Below are 13,092 nucleotides of genomic sequence, written 5' to 3' on the forward strand. Positions count from 1 at the left end.
GTTTACCAGCTGAGATGCTGCTGCGCACCTTGAGCAGGTATCAGGTATTCATTCATCCGCCCTCCTGATTTATGGCTTCACATCAAATAGATTGCTTCAGAGGTCGTGCTGCTAGACGTGGCTTTGACTTAGTGAACCCTGGTGTTCATAAACACTGTGGTTAGACATGCCCGAACGTCTGCAGGGATGGTTCTCTTCTACCGGGAGCGAACCTCTGACGGGGAAAGGATCGGAGAACGCGCACAGCCTCGAAAACAAGAGCAGGACTAGAGCCTTCCCCAAACCAGGCTATTCAAACCCAACAGTACAGACCGTGGCTTCCAGCCCCTCTCCTGCTTGCTCCTCATACCACTTTCTTGAACATTGTAGAATCGTACAGTGAAAAAAGAGACCCCGGCACATCAAATTTATGTCGCAAAAAAAAATTCCTGCCTGTATTAGTCCCACTTGCCCCGCAATAGACCACAGCCTTGAATATTATGACAAATCTACAAAGCTCTGGGGAAGAGGAGACTCATAACCTTTTGACTGAAGTGATTTCTTTCCATCTCGGCCCCTTATCCCGACAATGCATTTCCCCAGTGCTTCAGATCTCCCACGATTTCCCCATGTTGTCTACACTGTCCTCGAGGATTTACTGCTTTTGCCTGAGTTTTACGGCACAGCAATTTACGAGACTTTAACCGTCAACGCAAGCTGCCTCTGTCTCTCCCTCATGAACCCGCCCAGCTTCCCATTCCTATCTCTTGATGTTGCTGCGCTGTCGGTGCTGAGTGAATGGAGGCTCCCGGGACATCAACCGCAGGCCACCCTGCTCTCTCAGGTGGACACAGAGCAGGGGAAGTCTCGCCCGTGGCCTGATAAATATTTAGCCCTCCATCAACACTCTCAAAACAGTTATCTTACTCATTGCCGCATTCCCATCTGTGGGAGCTTGCTGTTCGCAAATAAGCAGCTGTTATTTTCTGCATTATGCCAGCAATACCACTTCATTATTTCTTCATTGACCCCGAGATGAAGGGGCGCTAAATGAATGTAAGTCTTTCTTTCTTTTTCTGTTAAATGAAATAGTATCCCCTTGTTATTTCAATGTCACGCCACACCTGCGCGTTTAAAGTAAACAACGCTTCTCAATAAGTAACCAGGCCTATATCTGGAAAATGACAAGGTTAAAAAATAACTCAGTTTGTAATCGATAAACAATCCCCTTCATAATGCCTTTCCCGACAGTTCCAAGGCGTGTGCATAAGTCCTTAATTCTTATATGTAGCGTTTAGTTCTTTAAAGTTTTTAGTTCTAAAGGATCAAAACGATTATTGGGTTGGATGATCAGCCATGATCATAATGAATGGTGGAACAGGCTTGAAGGGCCGAATGGTCTCCTATAGCTCCTGGTTTCTCCGGGACCCAATCATGGAGCTCCCTGAAACGCGTGTTACCACAACCTGGTTTGCTGCCAATTCCTGAGCTTCAATGAGTCCTGGTGCTTAACAAGTACTAATGCTCGATTAGCAAGAAGCCTGATTAGTAGTAACCACTGAGTACTATCTATTCAACATGAACAAATTCCTGTTAAAGCAACGCCAATTATGTGGTTTAAATTACATAACTTTAGGTATAATATTATTGTAAGTATGTACAACTGTAGCATATGATATTACTTATGGCATTTAAAGCAGCAAGCATTTTATTTATTATCTCTCTGTAGCTGGATTATTGAGTACATGATCAGTATTCTAGAAGGAATGTTTGTGTCCTGTCAGAATTAAGACCACCTGTACCTCTCCATATTCAACATTTCAAATATCAGCGGCTCATTAACAAGTTACTCTGCATCTTCGCCCTGCTGCTTTCTTTCAAACCCACACAGGTTCCAATCACAGAGCTCACAAAGGACCTTCAAAACAGAGGGGAAGAAAAACACCGCGGATGCTGGAAATCTGAAATAAAAACAAAAAGGACTGGATAAACTCACTAGGTCTGACAGCAACTGTATGGCGAGAGAAAGGAGTTAAATGTTGAGTCCGACAAGACACTCATAATTTGTCTATAATAATATTTTATATAATCAAATACGTGAAATATTTTATTATAACCATGCGTGTGATAATTTGTATAATCAAATCATATTTTCTGTAAAACTAAAATTACAAATACTTTGAAATAAATTTTACAAATTTTATAAATTTTACAAACACATTTTACTGTAATTATAGCAAGTTTTCGGAAATTTTATTTCATTAGAATCATATTTTAATTTATATAATTTTGTATCATATTTGTCAGCATATTTATTATGGAATAATATTTGCTTTACATAATCTATTTATGATGTATTTTGTATAATCTTACATATGAAATATTTTATGTAATCATAGATACTACTTATTTTAATAGAGTCAGAAGTCATACGACACCAGATTATTGTCCAGAGATAGTAGGAACTGCAGATGCTGGAGAATGGCCCAACAGGTTTATTTGAAATCGCAAGCTTTCGGAGCAGCGCTGGTGGATTATAATCTGATGTCGTGTGACTCCACACCGTTATTTTATAGAATCCTGTATGATATATTTTATAAGTCTATATATGCATGGAAGAGACATACTAGACTCGAAACGTTGACTATTTTTCGCTCTCTGCCTGATCTGCTGAGTATCTCCAGCACTTTCTGTTTTTATTACAGTTTCAAGGTTTGAGAATACTTGCTCCTCTCACACTTGAAGATGGAGGTTGAACAAGACTTTTCGTTTCACAGCTATGAGAATCACAGTGAGCTATAAGCTTTCTTTGTTACTTCGCGGGAACCGTTTGCTTGCGGAAGCGTTGTGAGTAAAGTGAAAACATCGTCGAGGCGAGGCATAGTCAATAGACTGTTCCCAATCACCACAGGCACCAACCTAACAGCAGCCCTTCCTTTTCGAAACAGAGATCTGGTTTAAATACAACTGATCCGCGGTTAATTACAAGAAGGTTGCAAGTTATAAATAATCTGGTTATTGCTGGTAAGATCCGGGCAGATAGTCTTTCAGTCAAAGGCAGAAGTCACATGGAGGGAGGTTACTGTAAATCACAACGTAGCTCTGCGATGTTATCACCGGCTGCACCGAGTGAATTATTGGCCTGTCATTCACCACCAAGAGCTGAAGCTAACCCCTCCAGGCCCTGGGAAAAAAATCCACGTGGAGAACCCGGGGATTTATGAGGGGAGTCACGGCCATCACTCACAGCCTAGCTACTAACCCATCAGCTAGCTCCGTCCATGGGTCACTGAGGCCGTTTGAGAACTCAGAAATGCCTGCAAGTGTCCGAAAGTCAGGGGGCGGAGGGTTCGAGGCTCCAGGCAGAGACGCTGACCAAAAGAGAGGTTTACTTCATTATAAAGTGGGTGGGTGTGTGTGCGCGCGTTTTGTTCACAGGTATTTGCAGTTTAGAAATTGACAGGGTTAACGAGGGTGCTAATGAGTGACAGTGATGCTTTATTGACCCAATTCCGTGGGATCTTTCTTTCCCCTCCCTCTGTGTCTCCGCTTTCTGCTCCTGTGATGAAACTGAGCCCGAATCAAAACCCACACACACAAAAACTCAAGTTACACTTTTGTCAATTATTGCACACTCTAAGGCCCGAAAGTAAAAACGCGATTATTTTCTGTTTGAGTTTCAGCGTCATTTAAGTTTGAGTTCGTCAAGTTTGACGAGAGTGTGGGCTCAAACTGAGGAAAATCTCAGGTATTCGTGGATTTTAATGTGAAACTCCAAACGCTACCCCCACCCTAACAATTAATGAACTATTGTCTCTCTCTCTCTGTCTCTCTCTCTCTCTCTACTGACTAGCAGATTTGTTCCAGTTTTCTAATTTCTCCTTAAATTCCACCCAGACCCGAGTTGCCAACCTATTCAGTGAAATGAATGATGTGAATAATACGGTTTTCACAATGGAATAATTAATTTGCTGAGACTATTAAAACAAGGGAGAATGATGAAGTGACTTGAATGCGAGCCTCGGAAGGGACTCATTGTTTGTCCTTTAATGAGCTTTTTGGTAAATGGCGGGGAAATATTGCCCTGCTCTCTGTAATATGATCGAGGTAAAAGTGTATTAAGAGTCGAAATCCCCCAGTGCAATGCGTTCGGAAAAGGCTCCCGCCCAGTATTGGCGAGGGTTTGAGTGTTTGCTTCAGTTCATAGATGATTAGAGTCCACACCACACACACACACACACACACACACACAAAATACCATGATATGGGCAGGTAGATTCTAATGAGCTGCCGAGTGATAAATTTCATAATTATTCTACCCACTGCTAACAGAAAATTCATCAGTCAAGGCAAATTAGTTCAGATTCATTAGAATAAGAAATCTAACGGGCACATATACTTTATTAGTTTACACCAATAGGTTTAATTAGCTACATATTTCACAGCTACAGTGCTGTTTCAGCCTGCTCTTAAGGAAGGGACTGCTTTATGTCTTTTATTTACAGTAACAAGCTATCAGGGCCCACGTTAACCCCGTCATTAATTCTGGAAACACGAGATAGGCTTGCTTTATCAACCAGAGACCCGTCAGGTCTTCGCTCAGTCTCTGAACTGGGCAAGTGTTATTTTCTCCTTCTCACACACCTTCGACCCTTCTATCCCTCCCAAATTAATTCTGCTGGCTAAACAAACACAGAGCGAAACAAGACAAACTCCAAAAACAGACACAAAGGACAACAAAACGCGCCAATTTTGTCAATAGTTTTTACAACAACATTAGCCCTTAAGGATTCGCCGCGCAGCTGTTCTGCGCTCTCAGTATGATCTGGATTCTGACGAGTTCATATATTTAATACTCTTACTAGTTGCAACTATGTCGTTTTAAGCCAATCAAATAGTAATTTAATGCAGGCTTTCATTTTCAAAGAATCTACTTACTTGTGTTTGCGAGTAATCTTCCTCAAAGTACCTCAGAGTCCGTCACACATCTTCAGCAGCAAATGACTAGCCTCACAATTTTCGCACTTGCTGGAGGGAGTGGCTGAAGAGTTGGCCCCTCCTGCTGGGAAGAGCTGGAACTTCACTGCTGATCATCAACTGGCTTCATAAGTTGCCAGAACTGACAATAGGCTACACTTGAACTGAACCAAAACACCGAGAAGGCTTAAGATATCAAGTTATGTTAAAAAAAGTATTCATTGAATGGCCTTATAATGTACAGATTCCAACTAGAATAGTGCCTTTTTAAAAAGCCTGCTTTCCATAAAAGTTTTTTGCAACTAGAGTGGGCTGTGAACATGTTTTTTGCACATTCATATCCAATGCCAGTAAAAAGATGCCTACCTTGTCATTTTAATGTCAGCCCTTGTTCAGGCGTAGTACTCCAAGATTTGGTGCTAAAGAAAGATGACTGTCCAGAGCCCGACTGAAAGTGTGTTTCACTCGGATTAGATGTCAAACCAAGCAGTTGGCTGTTCTTTCAGGTGGCAATTTAACACAATCTAATTTCCAAGAAGGGCTGGAGAATTTTCTGCTTTGTCATGGTATTATTTATTCCTCAGCTAATATTACACAAGGAAATGAATTATCCGAACATTACAAAGTCATGTGGATAGGTACATGAATGAGGAGGATTTAGAGGGATGTGGGCCAAATGCTGGCAAATGGGGCTAGATTAATTTAGGATGTCTGGCTGGCATGGATGAGTTGGACTGAAGGATCTGTTTCCATACTGTACATCTCTGTGGCTCTGTGGTCGTGATCAGTGAGCTGGTTGTGAGTGCTTGCTCTGCCAAATTTGGCAGCTTCAAGTTCTAAAGTACAATGATGTCTTCATTTGAAAAGTAGCTAATTGCTTATAATGTGGCATTTCAAGATCATAAAAACTGATACGTAAGTTCAAAGTTGGTGTTTTTTAACTAAATAGAAGGAGTTAGTCATAGGACTCGCAAACACCTTTAAACTGGATTTACATAGTGTTGGAATTGCACTCCAGTACATACCCTGATGTGAGGTTAGATCCATGACGTGTCTCGCAGCACACCCTTCTTGCTGCAAATTCTCAGTCATTGATCTCTGACATTGATGGTCAAACTAAAATTTACTGATGGTCTCGCTAAAGCTTTAACATTTAAAAATGCTTTGATAATATAAATGGTCAAAGGAGGAAAGATAACTCTGCCTTTATAATGTTCACAACAATTGCAAAACATTGTAGGTTAGGAGATATATAAATTGTATAATGTCTGCAGTTAAATTTTACTTTGAATAAGTTGCACAATTTCTATGAAATTGAATGATACCTTTTTTTAATATGGGTGTACCATGCTACATTATATACTCAATAGAAAACTATGAAGAAAGGTTCAAATATATTCAGTAAGATAAAAGTCAAAGCACAAAGCTTGCCAAACTTGGCAAGATATGGCAATTATGTTACGGTACAGGGTATATTTTACCTAGTGAAATCCTGACTTAAATCATAAACTGTTAAATCATATTGCTTTGAAGATGTAAGACCTTAATTCAATAACATAGTTTCATTTTATTTGTGAATTCATTGTGCCTATAGCAGCTAGATGTAAGAAAGTCTGACATGCTCAAAGATAAGAGAGTTGATCAAGGGACGGCAATATTCATGTAAAGGCTTGTGTTTCACCTGGTTAAGAAGCACTCATCTCATTTTTTACAATTGTCTGCTGGGGATAAATGGCATTAGAATGTATATTGCTACTTCGTTCTATCATTAATCAGGTAAATTTATTGATCAAAAACCTGCAGTTAGTTTGGTTGGATTCCAATCAGTATCATGTTTAAAATTTTTGTTTCTAAATTATATTTTGATTTGAATTTGGGAAAGACTCTTAATTTATTTGGTACTGATTCATTAGCGTACACATTCAGCTCCAGCGTTGTTTTTTTTTGTTGCCTGCCTAGCTGTCTAGTTGATTATTAATATGGCTTACAGGCATAATTAAAATCTATTTTCCTCCAGCCCCCACCCCAGCTCCCATCACAAACAATTAACAGACATATAGAGGGATGGCTGTGAGCTTGTGCTCAAAGTGACTTGTATCAAGTAGCTGTTGTGTATGCTGTATGTCTGGCTGCAGTATAAAGTCAGTATTCCATTTCATCAGTTGGGGCAATAATACATACATGTAGTGGTAACAGACAGAACAACGTTTTTTTTTCTCATGTATCCTGCTCAAAACAAAAGTTTTGTTTGCTCTTTGAACTTGCTCACCTGTCTATCAATGCATACTTTTATAAGTATATTTTGTGAAGTTTTTTTTAATCGCATATGTCTATAACGAGAGGCAGGAGGATCACAAGAGTGATTACCATCAATTCCAGTTTTGCCAGATTAATTATTTGTTGTTCGCTCCAAAAACATAAACATTTGACAGAGCTGCTTTCTTGTCACATTGCAAATTACTAACTCAGATTGGAAATCATGATTATAAAGAGAATTTTGTTCTCCCCAAACTACATTGGAAGTCTATTGAGTGAGTGATCATTTCCTGAGGCTGAGTGATAGCTGCAGCCTGAAGACAACAGAAAGATTTTTTTTTCACAAGGTCATTGCAGCCAGAGGGGATCTTCAAACCTGCTTCTGTTTGACAACTTGGAGACACTGCTGATGGGCTGTATTCTTCTGCTAGAGACATGCTGTCTGGCATAAGAAAAGGAAACTTTTCTTCCTTCCAATGCTGCGCTCCAGTTTTATTGTCATAATTGGCTATAGGAAATCTGAAAGTCAGTCTGTCTAATGTTTTTGAAGATTGAGTGCACAAAGACTTCATTATGGCTCTGTAGTATGTCACTTAACTGTACTCAGAAAAAAAATGATTTGGACTGTAAAGATTAAAAAAGGGATCAACTAAGTTAATAGATGTACCTTCAGAAATTGTGTGCCTTAGTCAATATCATTTCATCTTTCTTTATGAACATCGATGCTATTAAACAGATAACCCATGATGTCATAAAAAATTAAAATAAATAAGCTGACCCAGAAATCAAAATCTGAGGGCATAAAGAACAATACTTTAATTTAAATCTCTCCAAACAATACAATGGTCAGGAATTAATTCAAAAGCAAAATATCGCAGCTGCTGGAAATCCGAAATGAAAGCAGAAAATCCTGGAAGTAAAATTGAAATTTCTGGAAGAACTCAGCAGGTCTAGCAGTATCTGCGGAGAGAAGGCACATATCAGATTCAGTGACCCTTCTTCAAAGCTGAAAGTTCTGTAGAAGTTCTGAAGAAGGGTCACTGGACTCAAAATGTTAATTCTGCTTTCTCTCTACACATGCTGCCAAACCTGTTGAGTTCTTCCAGCACTTTCTGGTTTTATTCCACATTTCCAGCATCTGCAGTTCTTTGTTTTTATTTGTTAAATTCTGGAAATATTCTGTAGCCCATGCAGCACCAAGGAGAAGGAAACCAAAACAAGATTTCAGAGCACCAGGACATTGCACCAGAACTAAAAATAATGAATTGACTTGGCACAGTGGAGTGTATCATTTAAATTGTTTTCAAAAAAGTCTGCATTACTAAGAATATTAAATACATTTATATCCTTCATGTAGCAATGGTGCGCTGTTCCGTTCCGGTAAAAACTGTTTTACTTTTGAACACACCACATTTGGGAAGAAAAAACTGACAAAAGAAATTTTGAGAATTGAATGGCAATGAACACAAAAAGTCAACCAGCCCTGAAGTGCAAATAGTAACTGTATAGCAGGGGGTGAGGTGGATTCTATTACAGTTATATATGTATTGAGATGGAGGACAAGGTCAGACAAGGAGCATCAGTGCTCCCGAAGGAAGAGGCAGGATGCATTCAAAGATTTGGTAGAAGCAGAGATGGCAGAAATGTGTGGGATGAAAACTGGTAGGAGGGCTGTACAGGAAAGGCTTTGAGTGAATAAGTTACTTGGTTGCTCAGGAAATTTGGCATGGATACAATAGAAGAGCATTCTATAATCTACCACAATTCCCAAGTGATGGAAGAAGTGCCAGAGGATTGGAAACTGAAAATTGGATTAGAAATTTAAAAATATCTGACAGCCTTCATCAAGAAATGTTGTCTGGACATTCTGAGTAACTGTAGGCTGGTCAGTTGAACGTCACTGCGAGATACAGTTTAATGAACAATAATCCGAAAAAGAAAGCAGTGGAAGATACTTGGAGAGGTTTAACTTAGGAGAACCAGCATGGGGATTTGTAAAAGGCATAGCATGTTTGATTAATCTAATTGATGATTCTCTTCAGATAACAGAGAAAGTTTGATGAAGGGAATGCAGTGTATATTGCCGATGTGGATTTAAAGATAGTGTTTGAAAAATAACCATGTACTTTTCTGTTACATGTGGGTTGGTTTAGCTCAGTTGGCTGGACAGCTTGTTTGCAATGCATAGTGATGTCAACAGCCTGGATGAGGTTACCATGAAGGATTCTCCTTCTCAACCTCTTCCCTTGCCTAAGGAATGGCAACCTCTGGGTTGAACCGCCACCAGTCTGATAAAACTATGGCGATTTTAATTTTTATTTAACTAAACTGAGGCGCATGGGATAGAAGGCCTGCTTGGATTTAAAAAGAATGAATAAAGGACAGAAAACAAGAAATTGTGGTAAATGATTATTTTGCAGACTGAATGATGGTAGACAGTGGGGCACCCCCAGAGGTCACTGCTTGAATCATTGCTTTTTTAATGGATTATATAAATTACTCGGTTACTGTAATAAAAGGTAAGATTTTAAAACTTACAGATGGTATTGAACATAGAGGTGTTGCAAACAGTGAGAATGATGTTAATCAGGAGTACATAGACAGGCAGAATGGGTAGACAGGTGGCAGATATAATTAATACAGGTAGCGTGAGGTGATGCATTTTCCAAAAGGGATAGGGAAAAACAATATAGACTTAATGTCACACATCTAAAGTGACAGATAGAAACTGGCCTTTATGATTTTCAAAGGTAGCAGCATGTTGAGAGTGCACTTCGCCATGAATTTGGAAAATGGGCCTTCATAAATCAAGATATTGAGGACAAAACCAGGAACACTATGCTGAATCTTTATAAAACTCTGGTTAGGGCACAAGTAGGCTGTTACATCCAATACAGACTACCACAGTTAAGAAGGTTTGTGAAAGGCCTTCACAGCATCAGTTCCATTCAGCCTTGGGTGACCTTGTGGAGTTTTGCATTCTCCCTGTGTCTGTCTGGTTTCTCCCAAGTGCTCCAATTTCCTTTCATAGTCCAAAGAAGTGCAGTTGGGTTGACTGGCTGTGGCAAATGGCCTGTAGTCTTCAGAAATGTGGAGTCTAGGTGGGTTCACCATGATAAATGCAGGGTTACAGACAGGGTCTGGGTGAGATGCTGTTCAGAGGGTCAGTGCAAACACAATGGGCTGAGCAGCCTCTTACTGCACGGTAGGGATTCTATGATGTATTAAGTCATTTTAGTATCTCCAGAGATGAGAAAATCTAGCTACTAGCTAAGAGTCGATAAGCTTGGATTATTCTCCTGGAAGATTAAGGGGAGATTTATTGTCAGTGTCTTTCCATTGGTTTGGGGGTATCTACTCATGATTGTTTTGCTGCAGGGCTCCACGTGTTTGTACAGGCTGTTTTTGATTCACTGATCTTTGAACACATAGGGCAGGGTACCCCATGAGGTAGTGGAACGTGGAGTTTATTCTCCAACACTTCTCTAGCTCCTCATTACAGTGTTTGGACTCAAAACATGGTGCAGATTGATGGACAAGTTCGCAACATGTTGAATAATTGTTAGCAAGTTCCTCACAGTCTTTGATACCAAAGCTGCCAAGCTTCAAAGAGAATTTCAGAGTATCTGCATTGCATTTTTCTTTCTTCACCCTCTCTTGGAACATTGGCCTTTTGAAATTTGAGAAAACAGGAATTGTTGGCAGTTTCTGACCATCTGGAAAGAGTATCCAGCCCATTGAACATAAGAACTTGGAGCAGGAGTAGGCCACCCGGCCCCTCGAGCCTGCCCCACCATTTAGTAAGATCATGGCTGATCTTTTTGAGGCTCAGCTCCACTTACCTGCCCACTGACCATATCCCTTAATTCCTTTACTCAAAAATTTATCTAGCCTTGCCTTAAAAACATTCAGCGAGGTAGCTTCAACCACTTCACTGGACAGGGAATTCCACAGATTCACAATCCTTTGGGTGAAGAAGTTCCTTTTGACCTCAGTCCTACATCTGCTTCCCTTTATTTTGAGGCAATGGCCTCTTGGCCCAGTTTCACCTGTTGGTGGAAACAACTCCCTGCCTCCACCTTATCTATTCCCTTCATAATCTTAAATGTTTCTGTAAAATATCACCTCATTCTTCTGAATTCCAGTGAGTATAATCCCGGCCTACTCATTCTCTCCTCACAATCCAGCCTTCTCAACTCTGGAATCAACTGAGTGAATCTCCTCTGCACCCCCTCCAGTGCTAGTATATCTCTTCTCAAGTAAGGAAAACAAAACTGCACACAGTACTCCAGGTGTGGCCTCACCAGGACCCTATACAGCTGCAGCATAGCCTCCCTGTTTTTAAACTCCATCCCTCGGGCAATGGCAGACAAAATTCCATTTGCCTTTTTAATCACCTGCTGTGCCTGCAACCCCATCTTCAGTGATTCATGCACAAGGACACCCAAGTCCGTCTGCACAGCAGCGTGCTGCAATTTTTTACCATTTAAAACATAGTCCATTTTGCTGTTATTCCTACCAAAATGGATGACCTCACATTTATCAACATTGTACTCCATCTGCCAGACCTTTGCCCACTCACTTAGACGATGTATATCCCTTTGCAGACGTCCAGTGTCTTCTTCACACTTTGCTCTACCACTCACCTTAGTGTCATCTGCAAATTTTGACACACCAACTCCAAATCAGCAGTGTAGATTGTAAACAATTGAGGCCCCAACACTGATCCCCGAGATACACCACTAGCCACTGACCGCCAACCAGAAAAACGCCCATTTATCCCTACTCTTTACTTTCTACTGGTCTTCTATCTATGCCAATACATTATCTGTAATACTGTGCAACTTTATCTTATTAGCAGACTTTGGTGTGGCACCTTGTCAAATGCCTTCTGGAAATCCAGATACACCACATCCACAGGTTCCCCATTGTCCACCATGCAAGTAATGTCCTCAAGGAATTCCACCAAATTAGTTACATATGACCTACCCTTCATGAACCCATGCTGGGTGTGACCAATGGGACAATTTATATCCAGATGTCTTGCTATTTCTTCCTTAATGATAGATTGTAGCATTTTCCCCACTACCAAAGTTAAGCTAACTGGTTATAGTTAGGTGTAGGGCTAGATCTATTATGAATTTCTGAAGAAGGGCCTAGGCCTGAAACATCAGCCTTCCTGCTCCTCTGATGCTGCTTGGCCTGCTGTGTTCATCCAGCTCTACACCTTGTTATCTCAGATTCTCCAGCATCTGCAGTTCCTGCTATCTCTGGCCTATAGTAACCTTTTTTTTAAACAGTGGCATCACATTGGCTGTTTTCCCATCTGTGGGAACCACAGTCCAGTGAATTTTGGTAAATAATTCCCAGTGGATTTGCTATTTCCCCTATTACCTCTTTTTGCACCCTTGGATGCATTTCATCAGGGCCAGGAGACATGTATACATTTAGCCCCATTAGCTTGCCCAGCACTGCCTCCTTAGTGATAATGATAATTTCTAGGTCCTCACCTGCTGTAACCTTCTTGCTATTAGTTTTTCGGCATGTTATTTGTGTCTTCCACTGTGAAGACCAACATGAAGTAATTGTTTAATGTCTTGGCTATTTCCTCATTCCCAGTTACTAAATTGGCCTTCTCATCCTCTAAAGGACCAATGTTTACCCTCGCTGCTCTTTTACGATTTACATATTTATAGAAACTTTTGCTGCCTGTTTTTATATTCTTAGCTAGTTTACTCTCATAATATATCTTACTTTTCTTTACAACTTTTTTGTGGTTTTCTGTTGGCCTTTAAAGATTTCCCAGTCTACCAGTTTCCCACTACTCTTTTCCTTTTTGATTGCGGTTTTTTTGCTGTTAACTTTGCTGTTCAGTTCGCA

At 40.3% G+C, this 13,092-nt stretch overlaps 1 protein-coding gene across 1 annotated transcript in view; it reads right to left on the reverse strand.

Annotated features, from left to right (window-relative positions):
- lmo4 (LIM domain only 4) overlaps nucleotides 1-5,008 on the reverse strand; it is a 30,118-nt gene extending 25,110 nt beyond the window's left edge. Inside the window, exon 1 of the mRNA XM_048539516.2 lies at nucleotides 4,918-5,008. The gene's annotated coding sequence lies outside the window, so the exon portion shown is untranslated. The remainder of the gene's footprint in view (nucleotides 1-4,917) is intronic.
- Nucleotides 5,009-13,092: the final 8,084 nt, after the last annotated feature.

This window comes from Stegostoma tigrinum, chromosome 8 (assembly GCF_030684315.1).
Source record: "Stegostoma tigrinum isolate sSteTig4 chromosome 8, sSteTig4.hap1, whole genome shotgun sequence".
Classification (NCBI taxonomy): Eukaryota; Metazoa; Chordata; class Chondrichthyes; order Orectolobiformes; family Stegostomatidae; genus Stegostoma; species Stegostoma tigrinum.